The following is a 20,555-nucleotide window of genomic DNA, read 5'->3' on the forward strand; positions in this document are numbered from 1 at the left end:
TGACATCTGATGAGTGTTGTTATAATGGACCTAGTTCTCGGGTTCTGATTTTGATTTTATTATCCCCATACCAGGATAACACTCCAAACCATTTCAGACACTATCTCTTCCCCTAAATAAAAACAAATAACCAGTATGAGAATGGAATTTTGGAAATGCAAGAAGACGTGGACATAAAGGTACTTCTGAGCACTATCTTATTTTTATACTATGTACTTTATTGTGAGTTCACCCAATAGCCGTCCTCAATGAAAAAGAATGCAAGTCCCATTTTCTTTATTCTACCTTCTTTTTTGCCTCTCTTCTTCTCAACCTCTGAAAAACAGATGGTTTCAGACTCGAAAACACCATTATTTTTACCTACAGCAGAGTAAGAAATATGCCAGCTTTTGAAATGGGGAACATGGCAGAGAGACAAAGAGGAGTCAAAATAATGCAGATGACTTCTGCAGTACCAAAAGCATTTTAGTGGCACACAATCCAATAAATTGTTCATTTTTCTAACAAGCACTAGGTAAATGGATACCCATGGAAAACATAACATTGGGATTTTTGCTACATCTGAAGAAAAGGGAAGGTATTCTCAATGTGCACAGAGAAAGAAAAAACAGTACAAGACAAATGACAGATAAGGAGTAATAAATTTTGCTAAACTTCTTAATGTACTTAATGGTTGAGGTACCTTAAAAAAGATACCTCAGTATGATGTTATGAATTTTCTTCGTTTGGAATTGGTTTCATCAGATGCATGAAATGATATGCTTACTTACATGTATGTGGATGTTTGCATGTGCAGAAGGAAAAACATGGAAATGTATACATGAGGTGAGAAGAAAACACACTTGTTTGTTTATTCAATCGACAACACTTGTATTAAAGCTAAGCTGTATGGAGAATGAGGGCCGTCTGCCACATGGCTAATTAATTTAGGAATACTAATATGTTTATGCAGTCATAAAGTATTAAATGACTACAGTACTTATTTTGCATAAAAGAAAAAATGGCCATCAAGCACAGATTGCACCCTTACCTCAAAATACAATAAACACAATGCTATTGCTACCTAAAGAAGAGAACTTAATTTGTTTCTGCTCTTGTGATACTTCACCATCACTCAAATGCATTAGTCTTCATCTGAATCCTTGATTTAATAAGATCCAACAATCATAGTGGCGGCTTGTGAATGGAAACAGGGAATCAATATTGGAAGCATTCAAATATTGTTTTTTTTAAAGCATCAAGAGGGCAGGAATGCAGGCAGGTTCCAAGGACATATTGGGGAATCATGAGTATCAAGCCATCTACTCTCTTACCTTCTTGGAGCTTGTGTGTGGTCTTTAAGTAACATTCTTCAAATTCCAGTTTGAGGGTCCCTTAAATGAATAGAAGCCATATGAAATAGTGATATCTTTAAAAAAATAAATAATATAGCATTGGTTTTCCCACTTCTTCCATTTCTAAATTCTAAATGTTAATGGGGCTGATAGAGACATAATTCCCTGTTCTTATTCTTTGCATTTTATAGGGGATGCTTTGCTTTATTAAAGATGCTTCCCAAAACAAAGTACAACCCTGGTTCAGTGGTGAAATCCAAATTTTTTTACTAGTGGGTCTGTGGGTGTGGCTTGGTGGGCGTGGTGTGGCTTGGTGGGTGTGGCTTGGTGGGCGTGGCAGGGGAAGGATACTGCAGAATCTCCATTTCCACCTCACTCCAGGGAAAGGATACTGCAAAATCTCCATTCCCACCCCACTCTGGGGCCAGAGGTGGTATTTGCCGCTTCTCCAAGCTATTCAAAATTTCCGCTACCGGTTCTCCAGAACCTGTCAGAACCTGCTGAATTTCACCCCTGTCCTGGTTCCAAAAGCAAAGGGTACATAAATCATTATGTACAAAGGATGAACATAGGATGGCAAAAATGTATAAACTTTTGCTGAGATGTGAAGTGGAAGAAGAACAAGTTAAAGATTGCATTTTAAATGAACTAAGAACTTTGTTATAACATACAGATGGATCCGTGGGAAGGAGTGTACATAAAAGGATAGATATTTGTGTTGTGTTATAAATTAAGAGAGAATTTCATTTTATATGATGTACCATTGGTATATGACACCAGAGAAAATATCTAAGATATATAAAAGTACATCTGGTTAATGATGGAAATGAAGGGGCGTTTTACCAGACATGGTGGACTTGTGAAAAAGCAAAAAAAAAAAAAAAGTTTGAAAACATTTGATGATACAAAGAGTTTTGCAGATTAATACTGAGATGAAACCAAAACTTTTCTTTCTGGGGTTTATGGATACTCAATTTGAAAAGGCTTAAAGAAGATTGATTTTATTAATGGCATAACTGCAGCAAGATTATTATATGCACAAAGATGGAGAAATATTGAAATACCCACAATGGAGGAGTAGATTGTAAAGATGGCAGAATTAGCAGAAATGCCAAAACTGATCTACCTGGTCAGGGATAAAACAATATCTAATTCAGTTAATCATGGTTATAACAGCACAATCTCAAATAAAGGTTCTTAGATGAATCAGATTCAGGCATATTCATTGGGACTTGGAAAGTAAGTATTCCATTCATGGACTTCACTGTAAAAGAATAAATACCATGGCCATAACTTATTTTCAGTCGTAGGATCATTACATTAAACCTCAATTTAGGACAGCAATTGGGATCAGAATTTCTGTCACTAAAAGGTAAAGCATAACTGAAGGCAGTTCCTGGAGATCCAGTTGCCATTTTTAACCAAATCTCATAGTCATTAGGCAACTTCCCTAAGGCAACCTTCTGCCAACTTCTCACAGTCAAAGTCAGTGCTGAAATTGGCAGGAAATCCCAGGCTGTTAGGAACGTAACTAGCTGATGTTGGGTGGAAGAGGCAGCAAAGGGACATGTGGGGATGTGGAAGCAGGGCAGCAAGGATTGGGGATGATGTGCAAGGGCATGTGCAACATTTGTGGCATGGGTTGGGGAGGAGACATGGAGAGGCATAGCAGGGGTCAGGGAGGGGGCACAAGAGGCACAGCAATGGTCAGGCAAGGTGTACGAGGGTAAGGCGCACAGGATGGGAAAGATATGCATGGGGGTGCAAATGCTGAGGTGGATTGAGATGGGCTGAGAGAAGAAACAAGGGTTAGAAAGATTCCTGTGACTTGTGACTTTTCCTGCCAGCTTCCCCATTAACTTATTGGGAGAATTGTCTGGGAAAGCTATAAATAGTAATCATGGAGGGTTGCAATCAGTCGTAAGTACAAATAGTTTGCCAAGTGCTCAGATTGCAATCATGTGACCACCAGGACACAGGGATGGCCAGAACTCTTGAGGACTGGACATAATCCCTGTTCATTCAGCGCTGTCATAAAGTCAAATAGTTGCTTAACAAATGGTCATAGGTCAAGAACTACCTGTACTGTATAGGAGAGAAAATGACAGTTGTCAGCCAGACAAACAGGAATACACAAAGCCAAGGTTCTTTCCTAGCTTCCAAAGTAATTGTTTAACACCAGTGGTGAAATCCAAAATTTTTTACTACCGATTCTGTGAGCGTGCCTTGGTGGGCGTGCCTTGGTGAGCGTGGCAGGGGAAGGATTTTGCAAAATCTCCATTTTCACCCCACTCTGGGGCCAACCGGTTCTCCGAAAAACTCAAAATTTCTGCTACCGGTTCTCCAGAACCTGTCAGAACCTGCTGGATTTCACCCCTGTTTAACACCCATGATAATTGCTGAATCTTTGATGCACTCTGAGCTTGGTTGTTTTCTTGCAGATGTTTCATTATCAAACTAAGTAACATGATCAGGGCTAGTAGGGAGTGGGGTTGCCCTGAGAGGAATCCCCACTCCCACTAGCACTGCTGATGTACCGACTTTAATAATGAAACATTTGCAAGAAAACAACCAAGCTCAGAGAGCACCAAAGATCCTGGTTCAACCCTGATCTATAAATATTTGCTTCTATCTGTATCCATGATAATTACTTTCTAAGCAACTCCATATAAAACTTAAATGAGCTGTTTTTTACTAACTCAGTCAAGTGCTTCCCTGCCAAAATCCGAACAAACTGGGGTTTTTCTTCATTCTTTCAAAAAAAGAAAATATTCTTTGTTTTTTTATAACAAAAAGTTATAGTGCTGCCACATTATAACAGAACAGATTAATCCTCAAGGTTCCCGAGAAATGAACTTTGTAAAAGGCAGAAGGAGAAGAGTTTTCAACATCCTTGATAAAGAACCTGGGACCAACGCTCTTTGAGGTAGGCAGCAAACCTTTTGCAGACACCTTAAGACTCAGCTCTCCATTTCTCTTTGACACTTGTGCCTATCCGCTCACACTTGATTTTTCCTACCACCTTGCAGGCTGGAAGCCAATTTGCAGCTTTTTAACTACACAAGCTGGGGAATGAGCATTCAATTTGCAAGTCCTTAGATGCAAAAGTAGTAACAGGCTATGTCTGTCTAGGATCAAAAATTCACAGGAATAGTGACTGTGAAAGAAAGAGACATCTGTTATTTGGAAGAAAGACTGCAATAGATCTAGACAAAATATTAAAGTGCAGAAACATATCAATAACAAAAGTATGCATTCTCAGGGCCTAGTTGTAACACAGAGTTGTGAATGGTGGATGTTCAGAAAGGTTGAACAAAGAACATTTGATTCCTTTGCAAATGGTGCTGGAGAAAATTGCTGAGAATATTTTGGACTAGACGAACAACAAATACTTTTATATTGGATGAAGTAAAAGCTGGTTGTTCACTAGGAGAATTAATAATAAAGCTAATATTTAGATATTATGGATACCTAACATGAAAGGAACAGTCCCTGGAAAATTGAAGAAAAGCCTCTTAGAAGACAAGGTAGCTAGAGACTGTAGAGACAAGTAGGAGCAAACAAGAGCCCAAAAAAAAGGTGAAATGAAGTAACTAAAGAACAATGAAACAATTCAAACGAAATGTGTTACTGTCTGAAGGTCTTGCTCCAGAGAGCTTTGGTTTCTCAGGGCCATTGAAAAAATACAGTTGAGAATCATTAATCCAAAACCTGCTCAGCTGTAAAACCCAGATAAGCAGAAAAGGAACAACAGTTAACTATTTGCAAAAAATGCACAGCCATGACTAGCTTGTTATCAACTTTGCTATTGTAGGAAGTTAGCACCCACCCCTTTCCTGGAAGAATGAAATATTTTAGGAAATATTAAAAAGGCAGAATATTATATTCTCCTGGATGAGAAATGGAGAAACATATTTTAAAGACAAAGCAGCTTTCTGCCTCCCCCACACACACCTTTGTTAATGGACCATAATCTGCAACACAATAGCAACAGAAACTAACATAATGGGACCCATCTAGGAAAGAAACTCACCACATGGCACCTGGGAAGATTACATCAGCCAACAAGGCTAGTAAGATCTCCACCTCCTGGGAGTCTGACAACCAATCAGGATACTCTTTCGGGGACCCAGGAAGTTCAAAGCCAGGGAGAGCATAAAAACCTGGAGACTGACTGTATCTGGCCCTTTTCTATTCAGGAACTCAAGCCATGTGATCCTGTTCACCATTAAACCATCTTTCCAAGCAGTCTCCATGTTTCCAGTGTCTTTTTCCCCACTTGGAGCAGAACCCAGAAGGATATTTCTTCCTACACTATATATCAAGCATTGTCTTCTACAACATTAAGCAATACCCTATCAAGATATATATGACTGTGTAAAATATCTCAGCTTCAAATGAAACACCAACTTCATTTAGGCAGCCATTTCCTGCAAATGAACTCTAAAACTGCAAAGGATCCAAGCAGCACTTGCCCAGGTATTGTAGGAGTTGAAATAAATATTCAGAACTCATATTTTTTTATGAATTGCCTTGACTGTCATGGGAAAGGGTTCCTGCTACTTTGCTGTTTCAGCAATGCAAAACAACAGTAAATCTACCCTAATTGGGTTGATGGCTGCCTGATACTACAGGGAGAGCTTTCAAGAGACATCTGCAGGAATTTAACATTGTTCTTTGGGCTGTTGAATGTTCAAACAGATAAATCATGACCTTTTTTTAAAAAAAAAATCCTGTGAACAAGGTAATTGGTGAAATAACTTCCTTTTCTGTTTCCAGGGACTCCCTCCCCAATGTTATGTTCCTCCATCCTTGCCATAAACTTCCTTTCTTTTCTTCCAAAGCTATACATACCTATTCTACTTAATTGAAACAAAACTGCTCAGCTTGATCTCCTGGTTTCAGATTTAAATAGGGCATTGCTAGAAGCTAACGGCTTTCACTGCTTAGAGCTGATGATGAATAAGCTGCACTATTGTTCATTTTCATTATAAACAGAAAAAGCATACCCAGAATAGGGAAATATTCTATTTCCTAACATCAAACAGTGTGACTCAGAGCTAGATTGCCTAAATGTTTTTCGGAGGAATCAAAGATAAAGCAAGCTTGTTAAGTTACTGATGGGTGAATAAAACATTATTTTCTTGTTTCTAATTATGTAGCAGCAAAAAGGGTCTTAAGCATTTTTAAAAAGTAGCCGTGTTTGGCATTTACTGACCAATTTGCCAATCTTGTTGGAATTCCACTCCCATTATTGGCAACAACTGCCAATAAAATTAAACTGGGGGATGCGTAGTCCAGCAACAGTTGGAGGCAGGTTCTCCAACCTGGAGTAAGGAATACAGTAGCTCAGCCTTTTATGTAATCGCCAATTAAATACATAAGAGCCTTATAACAACTCACTGGTATGAAGTTTAGCATTTTCCCCTTTTTAAAAAAAATTTGATTTATATGCCGCCCTTCTCCGGAGACTCAGAGCGGCTTACAATGCGTTAAGCAATAGCCTTCATACTTTTGTATATTTTTACAAAGTCAGCTTATTGCCCCCACAAACTGGGTCCTCAATTTACCTACCTTAGAAAGGATGGAAGGCTGAGTCAACCTTGAGCCTGGCAAGATTCGAACCTACTAATTGCAGACAGCTGGAGTTAAATTACAATGCATTAGTCTGCTGAGCTATCCAGGCTCCTCTTTTAAGATTGGTGCGCAGTCTGGAATCACAGTTCCTGCACAAGAGCAGGTGGCAAGGTGGCTTTTTCACAAGCACAATTGGTGTGCTTAGTTGAACCCATTCTTGAATCAGAAGGCCCCTCTGACAATCACATGCCCCTCACATCTTGCAAAGGGACTATGTATTGTGATGCATTCTCCATGAAGCTGCCTGTCAGGCTCAAGCCCAGAATCAAGACAAAGAGATCCATTTGAGTCCCATCCTTTATTTGCTTACACTTAATAGAAAGTCTTGCCAAACTAACTTTCTAAATTACTAGATAGTTCCTGCAGGGTGGTTACCCTGACTCTCTTTACATCTCCCACATTCAGACAGGGACTACACAGTCTTTGGATCTAGGTCTCATTTTGGGAAAGTTCTAAGTTGGCAAAATCTTTCCCCTTTGTTGCTGCAGATGCACATTTTATCACACTGCCTTGAGAATCACTTGGAAGCTACAACTGCTCCAGAAAGCAGGTGCATAGACAATAATGAGCATGACACTGTGAGGCCACAGAACACTCCTGTTCCATGCGTTGAACTGATTGCCAATTGGCTTCCAGGTGTAATTCAAAGTGCTGGTTACCACCTATAAAGCCCTCCATGGTATAGGATCTAATTATTTAAGGCACCATTTATCCCCAATAATTATTTATCCAGTAAGATTTGGCAGGTTGTGTGTATGTGCTTTGGCCCTCCTCAGTTACCAAATGATGCCTATTAGGAAATGCATATTCTTTCTCTGTCACAGCACCTGCCCCTTGGAATAGCATTGCCCAGAGATCGATATGGCTCCCACCTTGGTGAAGTTTCAAAAGGCGATGACTAATCTCCCAGACCTCGGACAACTGATAGCAGAGCCCTTTTGAGACTTCTATACCAATTCATTTCCCCCCCCATAATATTTATATTGTTGTTGTTATTAATTAATGCATATTTATTTTCTGTTTTTGTTTTTTTCCAATTTTGTATTAGACAAAGCAACCAGAGCTGGTTGGAGCAAAGTGTTCTTTAAATCTATGAAATTATAATCAATAAACAAATACATAAAGACAATGGTTTGGTCCATACATAGTTGTAAGCTGTCATTTGGTTTAAATATAGTTTGTTAAGCAAAGTTCCAAGTTCTGATTTCAAGTTTAGAAGCAGGAGAAGAAAAGCAGAATGATGCAATGGACAAAAAAGTATTAGAGCAATGAAGAATCAGATTCACATCTCAGTGAAAAGCTTTTTCAATTGATCATTCTGCAAATAAACTCTAAAATTCCCAGCCAATAAGTGTTTCTGATTAGAAATATGGGAATTATACTCCTATCATACATGGAGGATAATAGGTTGGGGAAACTGACCGTAAAATCTTGTACAAAGCATGCTTTTTATATTACGTACACTTGTTAGAGTCTATCAGAAGGCCACAGATAAACTGATAGTCTTCACTGTCTGGAATTCTAAAATTAGCAGGATTAAGTGGAAAAGTGTAAGGAATATGAGTAAGGGAGCAAGTAGACTTGATGCTTCTCTTTGCAAAAACCCTCCCAGCACAGTTGTGGTCTGCATGTTTGGCATTCCAGTGCAATAAGCAAGTGCTCTTCAACAACAACAACAACAACAACAAAAAAGCGAAGTACAGTAATGCAAAGGATTTCTGCAGATTTGCTGGAAGTTACTGACAGCTAAAGCAGACAGAGCTGAGCTGGATGGACACATATTAAATCTGCACACCATAAGGATTCATGGTTTGTTTTAACAAGGATTTGTTGTACAAGTCGTAGCAATTTAGTTCTGACGTACCATAAATCCATATGCTGTGGTTTACAAATCATAATCGCTGAGCTTCCACATTATGCTAAATCAAAATCCAATAAACCACATTATATCTTAAGACATGCAGAAACCACTAGAAACATTGTGGATGCAGTATGTCTCTGTAGTGCATGGATCAATTGTGCTGGCTGCGAGTTTGTTTTTCATGACTCAAACCAGTTGTGAATTGTCTGTTCTTTCTACCCTCCTCTGACAGCTCCATTCTGCTCTTAGAAAGCATTTCTTAAATAGAGCACAATTCCCAAAGAACAAGGAATGAGTCTTTATGAGAAAAAGTGTATATGAAAAGATAATGCATGAGTGGAAGCACCAGTATCTTTGTCTGCTAAAATAACTTGATTAAATGCAGATTTTTATCAGAGTAATGCAGGACCTTGTACTTAAACATCTATTATTCTTTTCCTTCACTGATGTGTGTATAATGGGCCTTCTTTTTTTCTCCCAGAAAGGTTACTCTATTCACAGTGAGCTACTGTATGTAGTTGAATACCCTTAATTAGGCAATATGTCTTTTTAACACCCACTATTACCTTTTCCACACTGAGTGGGAATTGCCCATCACAGGAATGTATGAATAACAATCTAAGTTAACTTTTTTTTTAAAAGATAGTAAATGTACAAATATACGTGTGAAAGTGAGACTTTCTCTTGCAACTGTTCCAGATTTCCCTTTTCTTTTATTTCTTCCTCCATTATTACTATGAGATATACCTCTCAGACTGAGAATCTATCATTTTGTCTTTAAAACAAAGCTAAACAAAACAAACATAACACTAAATCAAAGGCCCTTTATGGGTAGGGCATTTACCAATTATTATTTGATTATATGATATCTAGTTGTTGGATGGGAGAGTACGGAATTTTTAATTAGGTAGCTATTTACAAATCAATATACCACCTCAGTCTCTGACTTAAGGCTGTTTACAGTACAGTAAGAAATACAATAAAATAGTTATGCACAAAATAAAAGAAAAAAGAAACTATAAACACATGACAACTGAAATGCACACTCATCAAATCAATAATCCCATAAACATCCCTGGACAACATATAACCCAGCCTAGTCTAGAGCATCCCAATGACTCAGCAGAAGATCAAAGCCTCCTAAGCAACAAAAGGATAAAGGACGTTCTAAACATAAAGAAAGGAAGCTGTAGTAGAGAAATTTCCACTTCTCTGTTATCGCAGTGAAGCACCATTAATATCCAGGAAACATTACTGGTAATACCAGGATCCAGGCGGCTCACTAGCCAACCCTTTATTTGCAGGACTGTCTGCCCGCAATGGTATTGGACAGAATCTTCAAGCTTTCAAAACAAGAGAGATACTAGGGACATACAAAGTGTCTAGCTTGCCTTGAGTAGGTGTGGCTTGGATCTTGCAGTAGCTAAAACTCCAACAAATAACAAATAGGAAAATAAGTATCCATCATAGTCAGATGATGATGGTGATTATATTGGCTCAATTTAAGGAAGTTTTGTAATGATTACACACTTCTCACAAGGAAAGTATCTCAACATTTCAGAACCACAACCGATACATAATATGAAACTTAATATAAAACAATAATCTCTGTTATTAGAGTGAATGAGTCTGTCTATATATATATATGCCTGTTATCAGAGTGGGTCAATCTATCTATCTATCTGAAATTCATTGGTATTATTAATTTATAAAAATTATAATTGGGTATAAACTACAGCTTTTGACTAGAATGAACGCATAAACAAATTATGTTGTCTAAATCTACTAGTTTGCAGCCTGAAGAATTTGCATGTTCATTTTGAAACAGGAAATCTAATCAGTTTTGCCTAAAACTATTATCTGTGATATATTAAGGGGTTCAGGACAATAGCAAACAAGCTTTAAAACAGTTATTCCAAATTTATCTCACACCATAAAACCTACATCTACAGCCACATTCTTTTTATGGTAAAGTGTAATCATAAAAGCCTATGTACTCTACAATACATTTTTCATTTCAGTATAAAATACTAGTGAGAGAAAAAACAACAACGTAAAACTAATCACAGGATATGCAATCAAGAAGCAGATCATTTCGTGTCAGCACTAGGAAAAGTGCTATGTTTTTTTCTAATGATCATTATTATACCATAAATGGTATAAATGATATAAATGATTCTTTATTTATAAAGGATATGATGGAGCATGTAGTGCTTTACCAAATGAACAAAGCTAGCGAGATATGTAGGTTGGCCTACAGAGAATCCAACATATGATATTTCTTTTTTTGCATAAGTATGGCTTCTCTCCAATGAAACTTCCTATAAAGATCTGAAGAGAGCTATATACTAGTCATATCTGTGAGAAATCAGTTATCCTGTCAGCTCAAGTTCGGGCTTGTCATTTTTGAGATCCCTTTCTCTCTCCCACCACAGAATATGGACAATGAATGTATGAAAAATTCTTACTTAAATTGGGAATAAATGTCTTTGTAGAACAACTCAACCAAGATCTCTTTAGCATTGTTTTCATTTGCAGGTGCTTCTTGTTTCGTGACCGACTCATTTAGCAACTGTTCACAATTATAATAGTGATGAAAAGGTAACTTTTAATCAATCCTCGCATTTTTTTTAACCTTTGCACATCTGTAAAGCAAAGGAAAGCTGAGTTAAGATTATAAGCACAGTCATGGTTTCACTTACTGACTTCTTGCTAAACAAGGACTATCTATATCTGTATTTTTTCCCCTGATAATTTTTATAAGACTAAAACATGGCCAAACCAGGAGTCTCAATACAGGTAAGAGTGAGGGTTGAAAAGTACATTTGGAAAAACCGAAGCCTGGAGAATAATTCATTCAACGTAAGATGAATGATACTGATCATTAGTGATACTGATAGTTTTATTAAATGTCCTTAGAGTGCCTGAAAATCAGTACCAGGATGATGCAAATATCCAGAAATCCAATATTAAATAATGGCTGGGTTCATACAGCCTGCTAATTCCTAAATGAAGTTTAATAAGCCACTGTTGCTACCCTTATAGCTTGTTCTGCCTAAATAAACTAAGAATTTAGCATGGTCTAGTACACAGAGTTTTAATACAATGCCTGGATTTCTACAAATGCTGAACCACATAATTGCCAACCCATTTTAGTTTAGGCTAGTGCTGTGAAAACAGAGGCTGTTTTATAAACTCAGAATATAGCTTAATCCTCCATCCCTTTTATTGCAAAGTTCCATAAGCATAGATGCAAAAATATTTCAAATGTTAGTGGGGAGAGAGTGTGTGCTGCAAAGGGTTCCTTTAAGATTCTTGTAATTGGATCTTTCTAGTTGTTGATAAAGTGTTGCACCAAAGATGTGCTGGATTTTATTTGTGCTGCTAAACAAGCACCTTCACAGGACTGAGCCTTAATGTTAGTGATTTGCCCTGAGCATGGCAATAAATTCTCCATAACAATGCAAACACAAGCTCATGAACATAGTGGTGGAAGACTCAAGGACACCTCAGAAGTGCTGCTTTTATTGCTGATATGAAATATGTTCTTTTTTAAAAAAAATTGATCAGCTACTGAAGGAATCTAGGAATTTAGCTTAGACGCTTGGCAACTCTAGAGTTTTAAACTTCACCTTTCATGCTCTCATTTTTATATAGAAAGCTTTTTCAGCCTTACAAATTGAGGAGACTGCCATATTTAGATAACAGTATTGTATGATCTCAGATTCTTTGATTGTGGCTCTACAGTCTTTAGCTCTCACATTTCAGGTTGTAAACAAGTTGGAATCTGAAATAATGTTTTACCCTAAATAGAACTGCCCAGATGAAACTCTTTTTATTGTCTCTTTATTCTTGGTGTGCCACATAGCAATAGCACTTAGACTTATATACCATTTCATAGTGCTTTACAGCACTCTCTAAGTGGTTTACAGTCAGCATATTGCCCCCAACAATCTTGGGGCTCATTTTACCTACTTCAAAAGGATGGAAAGCTATGTCAATCTTGAACTAGTCAGAATCAAAACTCCTGGCAGTGGGCAGAATTATCCTGCACTACTGCATTTTAACCACTATGCCACCACATCCTAAATGTGCATTGATACTAACCAAACAAAGGACCTTCTATGGCTTTAGAGCAGGGGTTTTCAAACTTTCCAGGCTAAGGAATCTGATAATAAAAATTATACATGGAAACCCTGATCAAGAGAACAATCTCTAGAGATAGAAGGTTGAGTATGTTCAAATAAACATTTTTTTTTCCTTTTTGCTTAGTTTCTCATGGAACTCCATCAATGTTTCCCAAGTATTTGATAGAAAACAGTTTGATAAACCTGTTCTACATATCATCCCACCCACTCACACACACCCCAAATAAAATATTCTATCTTTCCAACAATGGCACAAATAATGCTAGTGTCAGGGTTCCGACCAATGCCCTAATTAAAATATGAATCTCAAACCGAGGTTCAAAAGAAATCCAGTTATTTATTAGGAGCATCATGTCGGTACATACCAAGTGAAGCCATCTCTGACCTCACTTAATTTGCGCCTTGGCTCTGACCCTGTTTTCCCCTCCCCACAAGGTGTGTCATCAGTCACATTCTCCAACAAAGCAATTTCGCTGGTTGTAGAAGTCACTCCCTCCGGCCACTGTGGCTCTCGGTGGAGATTGTCTTGACATTTTCCAGCTGAAAGGGGCTTTGTTTTGACTGAGGTGCAAACTCCTCAGTACAGCTCGGAGGCTTGATTCCCCATCCCACTGCCTATGGCAACTTGAGAGCAGTTTGGTAAGGCTTTGCAAGTTGACAGCTAGTCATTTTCCCCGCTCCTGTCCCTTCCTCTGTCTAGATTGTATAAAGTGCTATCCAGATCAATCACAGAAGTAGTCTGCTGGCCAGAAATACACATTTGTATATACAAATGGTGCAGTTTTATGCGGAACAACTTGGGGAGCTTCAGCCCCAACTCTTCGATGTGCAGCCCTCGGGCTTTGCTACTCTGCAGCGGAATACTGCGCACCTGTATGGATAAACAACTCACATACAGGATTTATTGATGTTCAACTCAACCATACAATGAGGCTAATTACTGGTTACGAGTTCTTAGTCACATACTTCCCCCGCACTTATGACGACAAGAAGCTCTCATTCGGGAGTATAGTAAGAACCTGTTAAATTCCTCTCTACCCATTCATGGCTACATTCCTGATCTCTTAAGATGCTGATTAAAGTCAAGAAACCCACCACTTTTCACAGCGCTTAAGCTGCTGGCCAATCATCAGAACACTACACAAAAGTGGATGGAAGCGTGGAGTAGCTATTCCCCCCAAGATATTTCTGAGCATATTAATCCTAATAGTATACCTCCAGGATTTAATTTACCCAGACACATATGGGTGACATACAATAGAATTAGAATGACTCATGGGGTGTGTGCCAACTCCTTGTATAAATGGGGAAAGACACCTTCAGCACAATGTGATTGCGGGAGCCCCTGACAGGCTATCCAACATATAGTGAGGGAATGCTCTAACAGAAGGTATCCAGGAGATTTTAGGGACTTCCTCTGCGTAACAACGACAGCTAGTGACTGGATCTCCAAACTCGACATTAAACTCTGAAATGTTATTTCTGTTTTCCTCTTAGGTTTTCTTACTGCTCTTTTTCTAATTGTTTTAACCTGTAAAAATGAAGTGTTTTAATATTGTGTGTGACCAGCCATACGCTAAATAAATAAATAAATAAATAAATAAATTGGAAGTTATATGTCGGTGTACAAATGCTTAACAATTGCTGACATCAGGGTTAACATTAGCAGGACATATGGTATAGAAACTGCTTTATTTGAGTTTGCAAATCTATATTTCATGTGGATGACTGCTACATCTAGGGCATAAAAGAATGCTTCCTCTCTTGATTTGATCTTATGCAGATATTGAATCTGGCAAAGGTCACCGTGAAACTGTTTTTCCCATTGCACATATCAGTCTTGAAATTTCTGAGCTATATTCCAAGGCTCGACCTATGCTGTCAAATATAATATCATGTTGACTATTGACATCTTGCAAAATTTTAAAGATGTCTAGAGAACCCTGTAGCTTTGCTTTAGTTTGTGGTGGAAATGTAATTGATAGTTTTCAAAATTTTGCCAGCAGTGCAGTCAAAATGAAAAATTGGGAATCCATTGGGATTTCAGAACTCAAGCTTCTGTTAACTTGATTGGTTTTTTTCCCCAGGAGAATCATATCAGTCAGGACCTTGTGGGTATTACTGAAGCAGAAACAAATAGGCATAGATTTCACAACACAAGGGCCCTCTTGTTGCACAAAGTGCCTTCAACATAATTTTGGACTTATAAGTCATATATAGAGGGACTCTCATCTGATACTGTCTACAAAGTAACCATAAAGACATTCTACAACTCTTAACAAAAATTTCATTACTGGAAAAAACTGACATTGCATCATTCAGAATTAAACTGAGGGTGTGGACAGCGTATTAGACATATATACCTTTTTCTTGTACAATTAAAATATAGTTGTAGATTCCATAATTATGGTCTTGGCCTTACAGTTTTGACTGAAAATAGTTTTCAAAAGTTTTTCAGATGTTATATATCAAACCAGCTACCAACTTATATGTACAAAAAGCCCAAAAAGGACTCTAGTAGCATTAAGGTAAAAGATTAGGGTTAGGTTAGAGTTTCCCCTGTCCAGTTGTGTCAGACTCTAGGGGATGGTGCTTAACTTCATTTCTTAGCCAAGGGTGCTAGTGTTGTCTGAAGACATTTCCGTGGTGATGTGGCCAGCATGTTTATAAGCTGAGGTGCACAGAACACTGTTACCTTCATACCAAAAGTGGTACCTATTTATCTACTTTCATCTGCATGCTTTCAAACTGCTAGGTGGACAGGAGCTGGGACAAGTAATAGGAGCTCATCACATCTCACAGCACTTAGTTCTCGAACCCAGGTGTTCAGCTTTTCAACTGACAAGCTCAACATTTTAACTGAGCCATTGCACCCCTTCCATAATAACATTACATAATAGCATTACACTCAGGCATACACTCATATTGCTGTCTGTACATTCATAGCAAACCATCCAACTAAGCTGCACTCCCTTAACAGCAATTACATATGTCAAATTACATTTTTTTTCATTCATTTTTCTTTCAAGAAACATTAGAATAAAAGCTAGAAGCTTAATATATTAGTAGCTTGCCAAACATTTTTAAATAAGTGCATTGCTGTTATATAAAGTTAACCTAAAAGGGTGTTAATTACTACTCACTGGCATTCTCTTTCTTGGGCTGACAAGAAGTGGTCTCTTTCTTGTTCTTCCTTAGCTTCCTACCAAAGTCTTTTCCTCATTGTTCCTTTTCTTTATTCAGGTGATCCTCTTCACCTAGTTCTTCACCTACTTGGAACCACCAAAACCTCTTGGAACCAACATACCTGTATCACTGCCTAGAATCCAGTTTGGTTCGCCAAACAAGGAATGAGCCCCTTTCCATTCTTCTTCCCAGAAATCTCCAATTCTTTCCTCACCATTGCCAACAAAGCAACAGACTCTCTTTTCCTATTAAAAAAAATACTCTCTCTGAGAATGTTGGCTATCTCATCTATTGTCAACTTCTGTTATCAGCTACAAAGAACTGACTATATCTTTGCAAACTCGTGTGTCATATCATATTCAGGTAGTCTGTTCCATTCTTCATATTCAACACTTTACTGTATATAGCCGTATTTTGCAAGGTTATAAATAAGATAAAATGTCTACCAGATCCATCTGAGCACTTGCTGGGACCTCTAAAGGCCAGGTTAAAAACAGCCAAAATAAGTGGGACATTACTATCTTTGGACATTCCCATCTATATTCTGTGTCTGTATATTTTGGTAGCACCAAAGCTCTGGAATCATGCAGCTCCAGAAATGGGCATTTGAGGCTTCATGAGTCACAAAACCAAGCAGTTCTACCAGTCACTCAGCCATTTCCTTGGTCCCTGGTTACAATAAAGCAAATGTGCTGAGCAATAGATTTGGTCCAAACTTCCAAGCTCAGATAGCACTAAGGGCTCCAAAATTCAATCCTGAGCCTCACATATTCTTTTCTATTGATAGTTTAGTCCAAAGTTTAAGAACAGAGACAGTCTTATTTGACTTGTATACCAGCTCTGCTTACACATGAAGTCCTTAGTGCTTGCACACACAAAAATTGTTAACAGACAAAAAGCAGATTTTACCTGCCCTCCTTTGAATTGGATCAGTGGGGTACATTTAAAATAATGAAACAGTTTAAATCAATATTCAGCATTGAGAGTTGCTAAAATGGCCTCCATGTGAAATATCTGAGAATCCAGGGAGGCCTGAGAATTGCTGTTGGCAGCTATCCTGACCTCTTCAACAATTGAATGCACTTTTAGTTAACAGTAGTCTGGATGTGTTTTTATGTCCATTTGGTCTGTAGAAAAATATTCTACTACAAACATTCTGTGAATATTGTGCTTTATTGTATTCCTAATCACCTAATTTGTGATTTCAAAAAAATGAGCTGATCCTGGGCAGCTTTTTCTCTTCTCTTTCTCTCTTACTTTCTCTTCCTGCTGCTTTATCAGCTTTTGATTCAATGCTTTTGTACAAATTTTGGCTTCTTAGATTGCTAGATTGAGTTATTGTTTTAAAAATTGTCTTGATTGAATCTCCCTGGTTTTGATTTCTTTCAAAACCATTAGGAATAGCATCCGTTAGGAACAGCGGGATTATTCAATTCCCTAAAGCTTGGGAGAGGTTAAAATAGATGAGTGTCATGCAAAGCACAGAAAGGGAATAAGAAATCATAAACTAAATAAAGACATGAGAAAAGGAAAGGAAATACAGTACAACTAATTTGCCGCAATATAAAAAAAACCCTCTCTCTCTATCTCTTTCTCTCATACCAACCATCTTGCTTCCACAAAATTTGAACTCTTTTTCCTACATTGCCTTTTATTCTTTAAACTTCACACAGGTCTCCTTTCTAGCATCTCATCAACTTAACATAACTATGATTTGCTATTTCTTCCGCCCTCTCATTTTTCTTTGCAAGTCGATCCTTGGTCATTCATTTCTAAACACCAAATCACAATATATTCCTTTCGTATTTACTGCTTAACTTTTCTTGTTAAGTCCAGGCTTTCTAGCTGATGTCAACTTATCACACATACTCACAGCATGTTAATCCATATCAATAAACAGTATAGGGTTTGAGAAAATATGTAATAAATATAAATAATTTAAACTGAGCACAATCAATCAAACAAACATTTAATTAAACAAAGGTAGTTTTGAATTAGAATATTTGAGATTTTCTTGACAGGGTTATGGGAGAGTGGAAAAATCCCCCCCCCTTTTTTTTTTCTTTTCTATACTTCCCTTCATCCTGCAGAGATTCAATTGCATATATTGGGAACTGAGGGATGGTAGAAATGAGAGACAGCTATAGGTCTCCAAAAATTAGACTTGCAAGATCTGTTCAGCAATTTTTTTATTTCAAGAAACAAACATAAAGGTAGACCAGGTAGTGATCTAGGCAGAGGTGGATTTCAGCAGGTTCTGACCAGTTCTGGAGAACTGGTAACGGAAATTTTGAGTAGTTCGGAGAACTGGTAAATACCACCTCTGACTGGCCCTGCCCCCATCTATTCTCTGACTCCCGAGTCCCAGCTGATTGGGAGGAAATGGGGATTTTGCAGTAACCTTCCCTTGGAGTGGAGTGGGAATGAAGATTTTACAGTATCCTTCCCCTGCCATTCCCACCAAGCCATACCCACAGAACCAGTAGTAAAAAAATTGAATCCCACCACTGGATCTAGGCCAACAGAAATGAAGAGGAATGTAAGGATTGACTGCTTTGAGCATAACAAAATTCTAACTGAAATTAAATTTAGGATGTTATTGGAGTGCTGTCTTCTTTTATCTACAAATGTTTTTACTTTCTCCACTCAGGAATATCAGAAGATGCTTCTACCACTCATCTATCTATTACAGTAATATTGACACTGACTAGCAACTGACCTCCAGGATTTCTGAGAATTTCTTTTAGCTCTTCATGGATTGTCTAGAATTAAAACAGAGATCTTCCAGATACAAAACACATGCTGACCCTTGCAGGAAGTTTTTGTAGAAACAACAAAAGTTTTCAGTCTGAACTATAGGACACTGGTCATCAAAGGAACTTTTTAGAGTGCAATAATTTTGTGACCCCAACTATTTCCTAAGATTTTTTCTTTATATGGGAGATCAATAGATTTATAAATTCTTTTTCTTCCCAAGTTTTTTATTTTTTATTTATTTTTTACAAACATATCAATGCGTGAACAGTATGGCACCTGAGTGTCTTACATTTTAGTACAAATAAAATAATATTTATAATATTTACTACATTTGATAAGCTTATATAATTCTGGTAATAGTATACATATTTATGTTAAGTTATAATCTTTCATTATTTAATTATTCAATATTTCAATATGTTATTTTTATGCCAATCACCATATTCTGAGTATCATTCCTTTTACTATAAATAAAATATTATTAATCATATTTATTACATTTAGCAAGCCTATATGGTTCTAATAATAATACACATATTTATGTTAAGTTATAATCTTCCATCATTTAATTATTCAATATTTCAATATTATTTTTATGCCAAACACCATATTATTCAAGTATACTTGATAATACCATCATTCAAAATCTGATTTCCCCTCTTGTTATTACTTCACCTTATTATATAAAAATATGTATTCTATTAAACCCCCTCTCTCTAGTTTGCATCCCTTTTCTAACTTTTAATTATGCCACTATTATATTTAAAAATATTCCCTTTCTATCCATCGCCTCTTGTCCGCTTTAAAGCTTTAACTGTTCTTTTCTTATGCCTTCCATATTCCTCTCTTGGATCTTTGTCTCTATCTTGACCAATCATTTTAAACATTTCTCCCTTCTCTGCCCTATTCCATTGTCTAATTTTCAAAATGTCTACTCTTGCCCCTATCTCTCTTCCAAAAAATTCCTGCAACTCCAGGAATTAAGTAAGGGAATTAAAAAACTTCTTTTATTAATTCCCTTACAATACACCTCGGCTTATTTCATCAGTCATTGTTGTTTTTGCAGTTATCTCCTTCTTGTCATCTTGTTTTATTTGTTGTTTTTTCTGTTCTGTTTTTTCACCTACTCTTTCAATTGGCTCCTCCTCTTCCTGGGCATTTTGGTCACTCCTTGTCCTTTGTATCATGTTTTCCAGGTCTCCATCTATGCTCTGCATTTTATTCATAATCTCCTTGTAGCTTCTTGTTAAATTATTCTTAATGTTTTGAAATAATGATTCTGTTTCTCCCCAAATTCCACTCTTTTCTTGCTGATGAAGCATCTAGTTTAGTTTTATTTCGTCCCTCTTTTGTCCAATAATCCAAAAATCATATATTCAAACCTAAAGTCACTTCCTAAAAATTTCAATATTCCTGAATCTTTATATTCCAAAGATGATTGACCTGTTCTTCTGGATAGACCCAAGAATTTTTCCAGAACCTTCATAGGTCCCTCTATAAATTCAGTATTGTGTTGTAGGGGTCACTTTAATAATAGTTTCTTTCTTATTCTCACATTTAAATCTCCAATAGCCAGATACTTCAAGATTTTGGACTGTGTTATGCCTTCCTTGTGTCAGCAGGTGGCACTCT

At 37.3% G+C, this 20,555-nt stretch overlaps 1 long non-coding RNA gene across 1 annotated transcript in view; it reads right to left on the minus strand.

The window, feature by feature from the left end:
* LOC139314739 (uncharacterized) overlaps positions 1-20,555 on the minus strand; it is a 42,628-nt gene that overhangs the window by 21,668 nt on the left and 405 nt on the right. The window contains exon 2 of the long non-coding RNA XR_011600213.1: positions 1,314-1,373. This is a non-coding gene — a long non-coding RNA (uncharacterized lncRNA). The remainder of the gene's footprint in view (positions 1-1,313; positions 1,374-20,555) is intronic.

Source organism: Pituophis catenifer, unplaced genomic scaffold, assembly GCF_029215685.1.
Source record: "Pituophis catenifer annectens isolate HBS135680 unplaced genomic scaffold, rPitCat1.0.hap2 SCAF_3, whole genome shotgun sequence".
NCBI classification, from domain to species: domain Eukaryota; kingdom Metazoa; phylum Chordata; class Lepidosauria; order Squamata; family Colubridae; genus Pituophis; species Pituophis catenifer.